The sequence below is a fragment of the Coffea arabica genome, chromosome 4c (assembly GCF_036785885.1).
Source record: "Coffea arabica cultivar ET-39 chromosome 4c, Coffea Arabica ET-39 HiFi, whole genome shotgun sequence".
NCBI lineage: Eukaryota > Viridiplantae > Streptophyta > Magnoliopsida > Gentianales > Rubiaceae > Coffea > Coffea arabica.
Window position 1 is genome coordinate 13,537,771 of NC_092316.1, and position 16,326 is coordinate 13,554,096.

Here is a 16,326-nt window from a genome sequence, read left to right on the forward strand (position 1 = left end):
CGGGTTATCGAGCAATAGCAGAGACCAAAGCAACATTCTGTCCTGCTCATTACACGTTGTATATACAAACGAAAAGACCATAGGGCCAGATACCATTTGCAACTGTATTTTAAGTGACAAATGTTGACTTGACTTACCCACGTAATTACATGTAAGTGAACTTTGATAGAAAATCCAGATAGAACCCTCACTATTGGCAATGCATTTATCCATTCTCAATTGTAATCGTATCCAATGAATTTCACCCACAGATAGCTTAGATTCACATATAAACAACTAACTGAACTGACGACTCAACAATTAAACTCTTTAATCTACGAAGGCTTGGGACACGCGAGATACCTCAAATATTGCAAAAAAAAAAATTAATCATTAGACAGAGCAGCAACAGAACTACTGGACAATTTTACTTTGGAGCGTAAAGATCGATCAGTAGGAAGTGGCACATGCGTACCTCTGTGTTTGGGTTGAGCAATCATTTGACCTCCCTCCTCTCCTTGCACATTTTCATTAACTCGCTGTATAATAAGGTCTAAGTTAAAGATATCCACCACCAAAGAATCTACCTCCCGCGGTACAGTGCCAATCTCCCCTCATGGAGACAAATTTCCAATGCATTATTCTGCAGTAATCACCTTATCCTCTCCTACCGCTGCACCCTTCTCCACTGTGAAATCACACGCTTCCCCACCCACCTCAGGAACAACAGCCATGTCTGCTAGGGAAAGAAATGCCAACTTGATCCTCAAACCTGGTGTGCAACGGCCAGGACGATCCGTAAAATCATAACCACGCCCTTGTTGCAGCTCTTGGCCGTGCATGTCGACTGTCCCTGCAGCAGACCCTGTTGACACCCTACCACTGCACTCGAACGTTGCCTCATCTGACAAGCAGCCTCCTCCGCGTCGCCAACAGCTTGTTCGATCGCCTCTTCCACCAGCGTCTCCACCTGTGTACGATTGGTCTGGTTGGCTTCTGCCAGCTTCTGGGCAAGTTCCAGATTGTCCACAACCACGCTTGGTTGAAACCCATGGCACTTCAAAGCCAAACGCGCCGCATTGCTCTCCGGGATCCCATCCTCATTGTCACCCTGCAAAATCGATATAGATAGTGTTGCCCTCTTGGGCTGCTGCTGAGGCCGTGTGTTCTTCTCAGTCAAGGCATCACCATTCCCCCTCTGCTCCGTAGCTATACCCACACCCTCCAAAGGCCCCGCACCCTCTCGGGAGCCTTCCTGATAGCTCGCGACACCTCTAGCTGCCCCCTTGGTCGGAACTCCCTGGTTGATGTAATTCTCAGCCCACGCCCATTAGCATCTGTGTCCTTGTCCACTGCCGCCACTTCTCGAGGCTTCGGATATTTAACCGGATACTCCGTTTCCTCATGACCTTGCCAAAAATAGTACCTGCAATATGGTGGCATCTTTTTCGGTTCCAACGTCTGCCAAAACCCATCTTCCTCCCTAGAACCAAAACCCACCCATACTCTTTTCGACAGCGGCTTCATCAGATCGACCTCCACGCAAATCCTCGCAACACTTGGCCGAGCAAGCAACCTCGTGGCTGCTTCCATAAAGAGCGGCCGCCCCAATGGCAAGACAATATGGAATAGACACTCCTTGTGAAAGAGATGTAGCAGGAGCTTAGGTAATGAGAACCACACAAGAACGATGGAAGGCTCCTTGTCTACATGGAAAGACGTTGTCCATTTAAACACTCGCATCGGACAGCCCAGAACATACTAGATATGACGCCCCAGATTCTGTGAAAATCATGTTCATCATTCAAGCGGATAATCACATGACGGTAATCCAGCAGACCCATCGAAACGCGGCATGCAGATCCAACGTATTGAAGAACTTTCATATCTCTTTCGTAGCCGGCCGCCCTCTAGAAAATTTGCCCACTAATGCCAAGTGGAACGGCGCTGCAGGCTTGGCCAAATCTACCGGTGAGAACACAACCGTAGATTCCCCCCTTCACGTTGTCCTATTAGCTTGAACATGAAGAATTGATGGCTTCCTAGACGAAAAGAGCAAAAAGAATGACTTTGCTTGGAAAGACAGTGTCGAGGCTGCTGGGTGCCCTTCAGTTGAAGGTTGAAGGGCAGCCCAAGAACCGAGAAGGTAGCGGAGACCCTAGCGAAGAAGAAACCCTAGCGAAGAAGAAATGTTAAATGGTAATCTAGCATGCATAAACATACCATTTACCATATCAACCAATGTTCTATTTTTTCTTTCAGCTAAACCATTTTGTTGAGAGATGTATGGCGCACTTGTTTGATGGATTAAACCATTGTCTTCACAAGAATCAACAAATTCATTTGAAAAATATTCGCCTCCTTGATCATTTCGTAGGATTTTAATTTTTCTTTCCAACTAATTTTCAACCAAGGTCTTAAGCAATTTAAATATATCAAATTCTTGATCTTTTGTTCTTAGTAAATAAACATATGCAAATCTAGAATGATCATCGATAAAAGTTATGAAATATCGATTTCCACCCCTTGTTAAATGACCATTCAATTCACATATATCAGAATGTATAATTTCAAGCAATTCAAAAGTTCTTTCATTCTTTGGAAAAGGTTTCTTAGTCATCTTTGCTTGTAGACATGTTTCACATTTTTCAAAGTTGTCATTCGTGCAAGATATTAATCCATATTTTGACATGAACTTGATTGATCTAAAATTAACATGTGACAAACGAGCATGCCATAAATTAATGGAAGATTCAATCAAATAAGCATAAATAATAACTTTATTGATACTTAGTTTGAACATGCCATTACATGAATATCCTTGGTCAATAAATACATTATTTTTAGATAGAATTACTTTTTCTGCCTCTATGACAGCCTTCAATCCCTTGTTGCATAGTACACTTGGTGAAACCAGATTCTTCTTTATGTCAGGAACATGATAAACATTGGTTAGAGCCAACGTTTTGCCAGAGGTAAACTCCAATTCAACCATCCCTTTTCCAAGCACATCAGATGTGTTATGATTTCCCATAAACACAATTTCATTTGGGCAGCAACTTGATAATTCTTTAATAAATTCTTGCATTACATACATGAACAGTAGCACCCGAGTCATACCACCGATCATTAGATTGGCAATTTGTCAAGCTACATTCAGTTACCATATTGATGGAAAGTCCACCAACCATAGCAACAATTTCAGCAATGTTGGGAAGAGAATCTTCAACAACATTTGCCTTCTTTTGTCCACCATTTGCCTCTGTCTTCCATTTCTTGTAGAATCTGCATTCTTTTTTAAAATGCCCTTTCTTTCCACCGAAAAACATGACTTGTTTTTCTTATTATTCACAGAATTTCCAGAAGACGTATCTCCATATTTTCTCTTATTGCCAGACTTGTTTCTACCTTTTCTAGATTTTTTATTAACACTAGACTCAATATTATTCACCTTAGTTCCAAATTCCAAAGCAAATTTATTATTACAAATACGAGTTTCCTCTTCAATTTGGATATACTTTCTAAGTTGGTCTATCGTAAAATTTTCTGGAGTGTGCAATAGTTTCTTCCTATAATCATTCCAAGTGGACGGTAATTTTGCAATTACAGCACCCACTTGAAATTGACCTGACACTTGGTTATGGCTTGTGGAAAATTGATCGTTGCCTGTTCATACTAGGACCAAGACTTTACCGTAGCATCCAAAGCCGTGCACCTATAAAAATGTCTTGGTCATGGCCTATGGAAAATTGATCATTTTTTGTTCATATCAAGGACCAAGACTTTACTGTGGTATCCAAAACCTTTGGCCTATAAAAGTGTCTTGGTTATGGCTATAGGTGACAAACAACCAATTTAACTAAATTTATCTATATCCGTTCATGAATAGATGGATATGAATATCTTAAATTTTTGCATATGAATATAAATAGGTTACCCAATAACATCCAATAAATTAATGTTATTGGGTAACTCATCAAACTCAATTAACTCATTTAAAATTATTTTTCCCCAAACCTCCTATCTTCTCCTACCCTTTTTTTTCTTCAGATTCTTCATTTTGTCATGATGTTAAGTAGTTTTGTTTCATTATTACTATTATTTGTTGGTTTTATCTTATCATTTTATTTTCTCTTAGTTTGTTAAGTTGCTCATTTTTCAACATTACCAATTTATGACAAGTTTTAGCCTCTTTTCCTACCTTTTCAAAATGAAAATTTAAATTGACATACGAAAAAAATGTTAGGAGTTTAAAATTTTTGAATTAAGTTTTTATGTTAAATTCTATAGTATTTAGTTCAAAATTTTATATTCTTACTGTTCAATTATTAAATAGTATATAATTTTACAACATAGAATATGAATGAGAAAAAAAATTGACGATTAGATTTATTGAGCATTATAAGTAAATATTTAAAATTAATAATAGATGCAAAGGGTGATATAGATTGATAATTTAGTTTGTAAAAATGAATTTAAATAAGTTTACAAAAAATTAAAATAAATGAATTATAAATGGATAATTAGATTACCTTATTTATTTTTTGATTTATCCATCTAATTAAATGAATATAATTAGATTAACTCACTTATATCTATTATTCATTTTAACTAATACATACATGTTTAAGTCACCCATTTTGACACTTCTAGCTATGTCACGTGGAAAATTGATCGTTGCCTGTCCATACCAAGGATCCATCTGAAATCTAGTATTGAGAGATACACGAGACGTGTTGTATTCATCATTGTCCAATGTGGGATGACACCTCAACAACGGATACTTGTAATGATTAATGAATATAAGTGTTCTGCCTTGGATCATGACCGGTTGTTGCAGATGCATAACCGGTAACATGTGTATTAAAAAATGAGAGAAGTGGGGCCTGGCTCAAAGAATCAAAAGAGCATATTCTTGTATTTTACACATCATGAAAATTTATGGTCTTCCCAAAGAAATTGTATCAAACAAAATTCAATTATAGTTGTACCATAATTCGATTGTCCGAGGATTGGTTCCATACTTCCATAGTTTGTTGTCCAAGTTGCATTCAATGCTTTCACCAACATAATTGAAGCATTTGGAAATAAGTTATAAAAAATTTAATGAATTGAAAAGGTTGTTGGAAATAATAAATGGCATTACTTTAAACCTATACTACAAATTCTTCAAGAACGCCAGGAAAGGATCCACCACAATGCGTATGGAAGAAAAGTAGTAGAAAATCAACAAAGAAAACCTCTAACTGTAAGCGCTAAGAAAGGATTCACCACAATGCATATGGAAGAAAAGTAGCAGAAAATCAATGAAGAAAACCTCCCAAAGTTGAAAAGAAGGTAAGTAATATTTATGAAATTTTGATAAAGACCATGTTTATGTTTTTTAAATAATTAGATAAATCACTAATGTTAGAGGAAAATGTTGTCTCCAGGCCTTGCATTATATGGCGGGATATGCACCTCTTTGTTTGATTAATTTTTACGAATTACAAAAAAGTCACTTTTTATGCAACTAATTTTCTGTTTAATTATTTTCACTAAGTTTTGGGTCACTATTTGACTATTTGTTCAGTTAAGGACATGGATTTGACATCATAATAATAATTTAAAAATATTAATATAAGAATGTGACGAACAATAAAAACTTTATAAGGACATAAATTTCATATATGTAAATTCGGAAGAAAGAATAGGAAGAAATTATAAGGGAGAAAGCATTGGAAGAAATTAACTAACCAAATTGCCAATGAGTTTGTGTCCAGATGAAAGAGTAAACTGCTTTTGTCCCCTTATGACTTTTATTGCAAGTACGGTAGTGGGAGAAAATGGTGGATAATTAACATAGAAGCTTTTTTTTAGACTTTTAAATCCTATTACTGATTCCGAAGCCAGGCTCAATTCAATGTTTTTTCCTGCTACTCCATTCTTTTTCTTGGTAGGACTAAGTTTAAAGATTTAATTTAATTATATTATTTTTGAAAGGGAAAAAAATAAGGAATGACATGTATTACATTTTTGTATAATTAATTTAATTATGAATTTTGTGGAAGAAGCGAAGTTTAAAAGTGGCGTGTTTATATTATTAAATTCGCTTATCAAGTGAAAGTGCGGCAATTGTGACATTTATTCCTAGTTTGAACTTTGAAGTAGAAAACAAGCCCACGCATTTGCAATATATTTTATCCCTAGTAAATTGTACACGGTTTGATTCCGTCCATTTCATCAATTTATATTACTTTTATTACAATCTACAAACATTAATGCAATATCTTCTATATAATAATTTATTCAAACAACTATATAAACTATGTTAACTACATATTAACAAAATAATAGAATTTTGGCTTTATTTGCTATAACTAATAAAAAAATTATGTTTTGGACTAATCTAAGTTAATCATATACCATGATTTTGGACTGATATCGTGATACAATTAACATTTTACCAATGACTATAAATGACTTGTTTACCAATGACTTGTTATAAATGACTATTCATTTATATTGTAAATGACTATTTTATTCTTGTTTTAACAAATAAAATAATAACCACTTGTTATTATTTTTCTTGAGCTCAACTAGGCTCGAACTCAAGATCGATGTTGAACTCGAGTTTTAAAATAAAAGCTCGTGGAGTTCGGGATCGTGCTGGAAGTTAAGAAAATTGAGTCGATTCAACTCCTTTTGCAATCCTATAAATAATAACCTTTTCATTAAATCTATATGTTTTTTGTAAATTTAATATTAATATATGCAATTAAAAAGTGATTGGAAAAAAAATTAAGTTTTGGACTAATCTAAGTTAATCATATACCATGATTTTGGACCGATATCGTCATACAATTAGCAAAACTAAATTTTTTTTTATCTATTTACCCATGTTAAAGAAACAAACAACGTTTTCTCTAAAACCCACTCCTACGAATACAAAATTGATGTGTTGGAATACTTTGGCCATGACAATTAAAATTTACTTTTTTGGACTAATTTACCTCTATTATTGATAGAATTAAAAGTAGGTCTGCAAAAAGTAATTTTGGTATATAAGTAAGTAAGTTCATCTCATTCTATTCGTGACGAAAGACAAGGAACCAACTTTTTTTGTTAAACTAAACATCTAACATAAAAGGGCAAAAAACTGGGATGGTCCTCAAGCTTTTAATTTTGAGCATTTTTAGTCCTCCAACTAATAAGTGTGTAAATGTAGTCGTCCAATTAATAAAAATGTGTAGTTGTAGTCCTTCCGTCCAATTTGGCTATTAAGATAGACAGGAAACACATCATGCATTGCTCACATGACATTTATTTTTGGGATAATTACAAAAACCTCCCTAGAGGTTTCTAACAATTTCACTGAGCTCCCCTGAAATTTGAAATATTACACCTACTTCTCTTGATTTGATAGTTTTAATAACAAAATCTTAAAATAATATTGATTTGGTCAAATTTTTTAATGAATTTCCAAAAATCCCCTTGTGTAATGAGTTTTAATTTATTTTCCTATACAATTATAAGATTATCTAGTATCATTATAAGAAAAATGTCCCAAATTTTTCATATTCGTACCTACTATTGATAATCAACAACAATAAGAATTTTATCACTATGGTAAGAAACTTTTGATGCTAATTTATTATGAATTTAAATTGATAAGATAGAAAAGAAAATGTTGAAATAATTCATTTAGTGTTTATGAATTTTTGAGTAGTTGGATTATCATAATTTAATAGTGATTTTGGGCCATTTTCTTTTGATTTATTGTTAATTTTAATACCAAAAAAATAGAAAACAAAGATCAGCAAAAATATTGGATTGCATATAAATTAACTCATCAAAAAAAAATCACTAATTGGATATTTGGTTGCAATGGAAACTAGAGGTAATAGTGGTAGTTTTATAGTTTTATTAGCAAAAAATTTTAAAAAAAGAAATAAGAAGGAAAAAGAATGAAAAAATAATTTTGAAAGTCATTCTAAATATAAACATACCGAACAAGGAAATTTCATTAAAATATTTAAGGGTAGTATTGTCATTTAAATGATAAGGAAGGTATGTATAACTTTTAAAACATCAAGGGAGCTAAATGAAATTGTTAAAAACCTCAAGGGAGGTTTCTCAAATTATCCCTTTATTTTTTTGTATCATTTTTGTATCATCCCATCCATCTTAGCAGCCAAATTAGACGGAAGAACTATGACTAACATTTTTATTAATTGGAGGACTATGTTTATGCAGTTATTAGTTGGAGGACTAAAAGTGCACAAAGTTAAAAGTTTGAGAATCACTACAGTTTTTTGCCCAACATAAATCAACCAAACGTTTGACAATAAGATTACTCATCCAAAGATAAGTAACCACTTCTCATTTCATGAAGAGTTCATTTGGTCCATCGGATCATATGATAATTTGGAGTTATTTACTTCTATTACTATAATGACATTTTATTCTAACAAGTGCATCAAGTCTACTATTTCCCTATAACATAATCTAATTTGTGAACTAATTTTGCCATGACTATAAATGATTATCAAGCTAAAGTTGATATTATTTTCTAAAACTTCCTAGATAACATAAAACATTCGAAACTTGAAGTTATAAATGAATATATTTTAACAAATTTATGTTATAAATGACTATTTTATTCTTATTTTATAAATGACTATAAATGTCTATTCATTTATGCTGTAAATGACTATTTTATTCTTATTCTAACAATAAAATAATAATTACTTGTTATTATTTCTCTTGAGCTCAACTGGGCTCGAACTTGAGATCAATGTTGAACTCGAGTTTTACAATGAAACTCATGGAGTTCGGGATCGTGCTAGATGTCGAGAAAATTGAGTCAATTCAACCCATTTTGTAATCCTATAAATGATAACCTTTTCATTAAATCTATATGTCTTTTGTAAATTTAATATTAATATATGTAATCAAAAAATGAATGAAAAAAATTAAGTTTTGGACTAATCTATGTTAATCATATACCATGGTTTTGGCCCGATGTGGTCATACAACTAACAAAACTAAACTTTTTATGTATTTACCCATGTTAAAGAAATAAATAATGTTTTCTCTGAAACCCGCTCCTACGAATACAAAATTTATGTGTTGGAATACTTTGGCCATGACAATTAAACTTTACTTTTTTGGACTAATTTACCCCTATTATTGATAGAATTAATAGTAGATCTGCCAAAAGCAATTTTGGTCTATAAGTAAGTAAATATATCTCATCCTATTCCTGACGAACCATAAGGAACTTGGTTTTTTTGTTAAACTAAAAATTTAATGTAAAACTAACCAAAGGCTTGACAATAATATTATTCATCCGAAGATAAGTAACTATCTCGCATTTCATGAAGAGTTCGTTTGGTCCATTAGATCATATGATAATTTGGGATTATTTACTTCTATTACTACAATGATATTTTATTCTAACAACTACATTGACTCTACTATTTCCCTATAATATAATCTAATTTGCAGACTAATTTGACTATGACTTATCAAGCTAAAGTTGATGTTATTTTCTAGGGTTAATCACATTTTATCCCTTTAAAGAATACCTCATTTCTCAGTTTACTCCATAACCTTTAATTTTACTCACTCAACCCCCTTTAGGACAAAATTGCCCTTGCATTATTTTGACTTTTCATTTTCCTTGTTTTCCTTTCTTTTATTTCTTTTTCTCTTTCTTCTTTATTTAATTTTTCCTCTTTCCCACAAAAATCTATACCTTTATGATTGAAATTAAAAAAGAGGAATTGCAGAGATCTATCTTCTTCTTAAATGATTAAAAAAATGGTCAAATCACTTTCCTAAAATACAATTTTTTAACCTTTCAATTCTTTTAATTTTGGGTTTTCCTCTTTCCTTTCTAGTTTCTCATTTTATTCTCAAGAAAATATTATAAGATAAAATTGTTTTCCTTTCTTTTATTTGTTTTTCTCTTTCTTCTCTCTTTCATCCTTCCCAATAGAAATTCCATTTCAACGAAAATTTTTGTTTTGAATTTGTAATTGCATATTAAAAGGCATCAAAAACTAATTTTGATTTTTTGTATGATGCCACGTGTCACAAATTTCAATTGATGATTATTAATTAGGTCACAATTTCATTTTAAGATATTTTTTTGGGAATAAAATGAGAAACTAGAAAGGAAAGAGGAAAATCCAAAATTAAAAGAATTGAAAGGCTAAAAGAATTTGTATTTTAGGAAAGTGATTTGAATATTTTTTTAATCATTTAAGAAAAAGACAGATCTCTGCAATTCCTCTTTTTTAATTTCAATCATTAAGGTGAAAATTTTTGTGGGAAAGAGGAAGAATTAAATAAAGAAGAAAGAGGAAAATATAAAGAAAGGAAAACAAGGTAAATGAAAAGTCAAAATAATGTAAGGGCAATTTTGTCCTAAAGGGGGTTAAGTGAGCAAAATTAAAGGTTAGGGGGTAAACTGAGAAATGGGGTATTCTTTAAGGGAAAAAAATGTGATTAGTCCTATTTTCTAAAACTTCCCACGTAACATAAAACATTCGAAACTCGAAGTTATAAATAAATATATTTAACAAATTGATGTTATAAATGACTATTTTATTTTTATTTTATAAATGACGTTAAATGACTATTTTACCAATGACTTGTTATAAATGACTATTTTATTATTATTTTAATAAATAAAATAATGATCACTTATTATTATTTTTTCTCAAGCTCAATTAAGCTCGAACTTGAAATTGATATTAGATTGGAGTTTTACAATGAAAGCTCGTGGAGAGCTCAGAATCGTGCTGAAAGTCAGAGAAAATTGAGTCAATTCATCTTGTTGTTCATTCTTGATAATGCCCACACGGAGTAAAACTGATATTTTTCATCTGGTGAAGTCTCTCTGATAGTGTGTCAATAAGAATCCCTCAATTGCATCTCAGATGCTTTTGATGTCCCCAAGGTGCAATCATATTATATTGAATGACTAGTACTCTTTTTTACTTTTCATCCTGTGGCTTATTGCTGAGTTTTTGGCTATGTTAGTTAACAAGTTTTAACCTGACTTCTTCTTCTATAATTTATAAAGGAAAAATCGTCCAAAACATCCCTCACATTTTGTAAAATGACTTTTTTCGTCCACCACTTTTAAAAGTATAATTTTATGTCCCTTACATATTCACATCGGTCAAATTTAGTCCCTAACTAGATTTTCGATCATTTTTTGGTCGGAATCCATCACGTGCAAGGCACGTGATCATTTTTTAAGGGTAAATTTGTCAAATTATATTTTACATAATTTGATCTATAGTCCTCCACATTTTATAAAACAAATTTTTTCGTCCCTCACATTTTATAAAATGATTTTTTTCATCCCTCACATTTCACAAAATGAATTTCTTCATTCCTCACATTTCAAAAAATAAATATTTCCATCCCTCACTAATTATGTATGTGAGGGAAACCCTAAAAAAAAAAGTGTGTGAATACATTTTGTTTAAACACACATATATATCTATTTGATTTTGTTTAATAATACGAATAGCATAAATATATGTATGTGTCTATTTGATTTCACTTAACAATATGAATACCATATATTATACGTGATCATTTGATTTCATCTGGTATTAGCTAGTAAATAATCTTGCATTTATTGTCAAGTTGGCCAATAAAGCTATTTTCGGTCAAAATACAATAAGAATATGCAAATTAAGGTTCTATTGGTAAATATTAGTCATAATCATACAAAAAAAGAAGATAGTCGACAAGTTGGGCCCAATTACATACATGTGTTTATGCTATTATTATTAAACAAAATCAAATAGACATATACATGTGTTTAAAAAAATGTATTCACACACATAATTAGTGAGAAATGAAAAATTCATTTTTTGAAATGTGAGGGATGGAGAAATTTATTTTGTGAAATGTGAGGATGAAAAAAATCATTTTATAAAATGTGAGGGACGAAAAAATTTATTTTATAAAATGTTAAGAACTATAGATCAGATTATGTAAAATATAATTTGACAAATTTACCCTTCAAAAATGATCACGTGCTTTGCACATGATGGATTCCAGCCAAAAAATGATCGGAAACCTAGTTAGGGACTAAATTTGTCCGATGTGAATATATAAGGGATGTAAAATTACACTTTTAAAAGTGAGGGACGAAAAAAGTTATTTTATAAAATGTGAGAGATGTTTTGGGCGATTTTTCCATGGACAGTGCTACAGTGCCTATAATTATGGTAACGATGTTAGGGAAACCTACTATCACAGGTTTCTATTACCTTTAGTGACAAATCGAATTTTTTAGCGACTTTTTAAATATTATATTAAAATAATTAATATTAACTTTAGTAAGTTTTTAATTAAAACTAGTAAGTATATGCCTGAAAGATAAGTTTTAGTCAAAAATAAAAATTTACCTTTTCAGTAATTTAATTTACTTATTATTTGACAAATGTTACTTTTGTTTAATTTAAACTTACTAATACTAAAAGTAAAAAATTGACATATTAAAGTAAGAAAATAATCAGTTTCTGAAAAGGGTTTGAGTTTCCACAACTCTCTAAAGTTGCTTCCCTTCTTTTTATTATCTTCTAACCTAGCGGAAGATTGTAGAAATTTTTCCTGGAAAAGGAAGGAGTACGATCATCATCTTATGGAACGGGATTAGCTTTTGCTAAAATTTAGAAAATTGATCAAGCGGGCTAAGCAATTCTATCATATCTTCAGGCTGAACTCTTCTGGTAGGTTTCATGCCTCAGTCTCTGTTTCTACCTTCTACTAAGCATTGATTCTCATTTCGGTCAATCAATTGGCCTGCCTAGGCGTGGAGGAAAAGCTAAATATGCTTTATAGATAGCACAGGTTCAGGAGAAAGGGTTTCCCCCCTATGCAATTATTGATGATACGGGTACACCTCTATCTAATACTATGTATCGATCGTACTTCAAATTAAGAAATTTAAAAATGCGGATTATATGCATTACTGCACATTTTTATGATAATTATTGTGTAGTGTTTTACTGAGTGATCTCATCTTTAAAGCACAATGATTTTGATGCCAGATTTCAATTTTACTGTTACAAGTAGCGTCTCCTGTTCTGCTCTATGATTTGGAGTGAACTAATTTGTCGTCTCCAATCATCCATTGCACTTATTGCAAATCATTAGTCACTGTTTAATTAGCAAAATTTTGGTTGTCAAATCGGTTTTTAAGAGCCAGGGGGCGCACATTAATTGGATCAATATGGAGATTTCTCGGCAGCAAGTTTTCATCACATGTTAGTATAGATTTTTCTATGTAGACTGTATGCCAGAGAGTGATTGTTTTAGTTTGAACTTTCCTCCTCTTGGTGAAATCCTTAGAATCTGTAGTTTGTTTGGCTACAATTACATTACTGGTCGATACACCAGCACTTTTTTTGTTTTATGTATCCCATTAGACAACAAGGATTCTCCCTCCAATATAGAGTTGAATCTGTGAGCCAGCTTAATCTGCATCTGCTAACCGACGATTTTGTGCATCATTCCAGGTGTGGATTTTAAGATCAAGCTGCTCACTGTTGGTGGGAAGAAGTTGAAGCTTACAATTTGGGATACCGGTAAGCAGATCCTATCATTTATAGTTTTGCTAACTGTTTATGGCAGCTTTCCGAATTCTCTTTATGAAGTTCTTTTGTGCAAATATGATGATACACCTTTACTTTTATTTGTTTTTTTTTTCTATCATAGGCTCAAGTGGTAAATCTCTTTGGACATAGAACTAGCTGTAATTTCACAAAATACAGCAGGACATTTTGCGCTTTACCTAGTACAAGTCAAATGTTTGTACTTTCTCTACTGTTCTCAACATGCCGTGCCATCCTAATTAACATTTTCCCCAGAAGTTGTTATTATATGTAAATCTTCTTATCTGTCAGAAGGTTTTGTCTTGCCATCGCAGCTGATCATGCAACTTCTTCCTCCTTAAGATTAGAAACTGACAATCAGTCCTACTTCACCATGATCAGACCCAATTTGGGTTTGTATTCCTCTTTTTCCTAGTGCTGCTAATGGAAATTTATTGTTGGGATCCTTGATTCATGACTTAAAATAAGCTTAGCCTCCTTTTTCATAAATAATCCAAGCTACTACTTTCTGATGATAGTGTGCCCCTCTTGCTATTTATTTCCACTGTCCTATTACTGCATTTTTTGTACTCCGTGATCTGATGGGGCTCATGACACCTTTTGCAGCTGGACAAGAGAGGTTCAGGACCTTGACAAGCTCATACTACAGAGGTGCTCAAGGGATCGTTCTTGGTATGTCATGGATAGATCACTATAGATTCTTTCATATTTATGAAGCCTTTTTGTCATCCTGCAAAATAAGTTATTCTTTTAAGACGTGATTGATAAGATGAGATTTTGTTTATTTAATTGCATTATCATCGTTCTCGGATTTCTGGTCAATTTATGGACTACTGTTGCTTAGAAAAACAGAATACACATAATCATTCTTTTAACTTTTGAGCATTGGCCATTTTTTAACATTGCTGAACTCTATGCAAAATTTGCTGTTTCTCTTGTCGGAGAATTTCTTTGATCATTTTCCTTTTGCAACATGGTTGGTAAGGTTCCTTCATGCATGTTTCTTTGTTTGCTTTAAGACCAGACTGCTGCCATCCCAATCCACAGTCCAGAGTTTTTCCATTTTGTGGGAGACTCTTCCCAGTTGAATAATATGAAGTTATCCATAGTAGGCATTGTCTATGCAGTCAGTTGGTATTCTGCCCAAAATATTGTACGGTACTGTGAACCTTTAGGTTTTTACAGTACTGTTTCACTAAGATGATCATCTATATGTGCTCTTGGCACTTCCTTTTTGTAAAGGAAAGCACTTGTAACCTTTTTTAGAGCTTGAAATTAAAAGAAGCATGAGTCCTAAATCATATGAGCATGATAGGACCAGTATATTTGTTGAAACTGAAATTTTTGTACAAATAATTTCCAGTTCGAGCATTGTCAATCTGTTTTGGAGAAGTGTCATGCAATTATTGATGAATTTTAGTAACTTTTTAATTAAAACTAATTTACTTACAAGCATAAAATCTCACACCATAATTTACTTACATCATTTATTTGTTGCTCATCCATAATTTACAATTGTCAACCCAAATAAGTAGTAGTGGTGGCGGTGGAGGAGGAGACTTTCATCTGATGTACTTTCAACATCATAGAGTCAAGGGTCAAACAGCACATCGGATGAGGCAGCATCTAGGATGACGGACCAAGCAGAGACTAAAAGCGGTTAATTGGCTAGCTAGCTCCTATTCAATTTGTTGTCTTCGTTATAGGGTGAGGGGAAAAAATATAGATTGCTACCTAATTTTTGTGCTTGATTAATAAACAGGGATAGAGCAGCGGGGGATTGGAATTTTGGATTTGTTGGTGGGAACTAGTTTCTGACTTTCTTTGTCCATTCATTGTAACCGAGGAAACAATAATTGTGGTGGTCTCATAAATACCTTCAATGAATCCGGAAAAAAGCTACCAGCTTTAGGTACTATGAATTCTTTGGCATAAAGAAATCCAAGCGTTACTAGTGCATCAACCTTTCCTACTCTAACTAAAATTAATGGCTAATAAAAGTCACCTTAGTACTTATCTCTTGAATTCTTAACTGTTTCAAAATTTAATAAAGAATTTTATCACAACCACAACACTTTTGAATTCAAAATTACAAAAAATCCTATCCTTTTTTTTTAAATTTTGGCTTAAAGTTAGCAAAAGTTCTACTTATTTGCACCTTTCCTGTTAAAATTATTTTTTGTTGCAATTTCCTATTTTAGTTATCCATTCGACACTAGTACGGGCATAGATATGGATTAAGCAACCAGTTTCAGGAATAATATTTTTTATTTAAAAAATTAATTTGAATTGAATTAACAATTTGATATTTTCATGGTAAAGTGTCATTTTTTGGTCCTTTTTCAAGAAAATTTAAGAAAACTATATTTTAGCAATTGTTGTCATTGACACTTAATTGAAGTTCATTAAGAATAATTGAAGTTCCAATATCAATACTCTATTCAAATGTAAATATTCAACCTAAGTAACAAAATAAATGATAGCTAAACAAACGAAATATGCGTTCAATTGATCGTGTTCAAACTATATATTCTGTTCATAGTTAGTATATATGAAATTGTATTTTCCATTTGTAGAAAATTAATATGCATTTTATATCTACTAACGAATAAATTACCTATGTTTTGAACAAATCAAACATAAACTTATGGTGTGATATGTATATAGTTGTTCACATTTATACGTATGCCATCATCCTTTCTTCCACTTGCTTTTTTAG

At 32.4% G+C, this 16,326-nt stretch overlaps 1 long non-coding RNA gene across 2 annotated transcripts; it reads left to right on the forward strand.

Moving 5' to 3' along the window:
* Positions 1 to 12,533: 12,533 nt before the first annotated feature.
* On the forward strand, positions 12,534 to 14,404 carry LOC113738390 (uncharacterized). Of its 2 annotated transcripts, none has more exons than XR_003460141.2 (4): positions 12,534 to 12,722; positions 12,804 to 12,889; positions 13,512 to 13,580; positions 14,214 to 14,404. It is a non-coding gene; the product is annotated as an uncharacterized lncRNA (long non-coding RNA). The 2 variants fall into 2 exon arrangements; XR_011812742.1 differs by having other exon boundaries at positions 12,835 to 12,889.
* Positions 14,405 to 16,326: the final 1,922 nt, after the last annotated feature.